Here is a 779-nt window from a genome sequence, read left to right as displayed (position 1 = left end):
TGGGTCAATACGGGCGGCAGCTCTGGAGAAGAGGACGAGCTGGCCCTCTGTATCGCGCTCAAGCACTCGTGGGTCAATACGGGTGGCACTCCGGGTCCAGTGCTACGCCATCTGTCGCCCGTCGTCACAGGAGACGGCCCGGCCCACCTCGACCCCATAAAAAAACCTCTGGAACAAACCCTAACTCACTTCACTCCGCTCCAGTCCCCTTTCCCCAATCCGTTCAATCCCTAGCGTTGGTGAGCATGTCTAGCACTCGCAGCCACTCCGATGGCAGCTCCAGAGACGAGGATGAGCTGGCGTTCCATACCGCGCTCGAGCGCTCGTGGGTCAATACGGGCGGCAGCTCCGGAGACGAGGACGAGCTGGCGCTTCGTATCGCGCTCGAGCGCTCGTGGGTCGACACTGGCGGTAGCTTCGGGTCCGGTGCGACGCTCTCTATCGCCCGTCGCCGTAGGAGACGGCCCGGCCCATCCCGACCACATAAAAAACCTCTCGAACAAACCCTAACTCACTTCACTCCGCTCCACTCCCCTTTCCCCAATCCGTTTAATCCCTAGCGCTGGTGAGCATGTCTAGCACTCGCAGCCACTCCGATGGCAGCTCCGGAGACGAGGACAAGCTGGCGCTCCGTATCGCGCTCGAGCGCTCGTGGGTCAATACGGGCGGCAGCTCCGGAGACGAGGACGAGCTGACGCTCCGTATCATGCTCGAGCGCTCGTGGGTCAATACGGGCGGCAGCTCCGGGTCCGGTGCGACGCCATATGTCGCCCGTTGCC

This window comes from Triticum aestivum, chromosome 4A (genome assembly GCF_018294505.1).
Source record: "Triticum aestivum cultivar Chinese Spring chromosome 4A, IWGSC CS RefSeq v2.1, whole genome shotgun sequence".
NCBI lineage: Eukaryota > Viridiplantae > Streptophyta > Magnoliopsida > Poales > Poaceae > Triticum > Triticum aestivum.
This window is presented reverse-complemented; position numbering follows the sequence as displayed.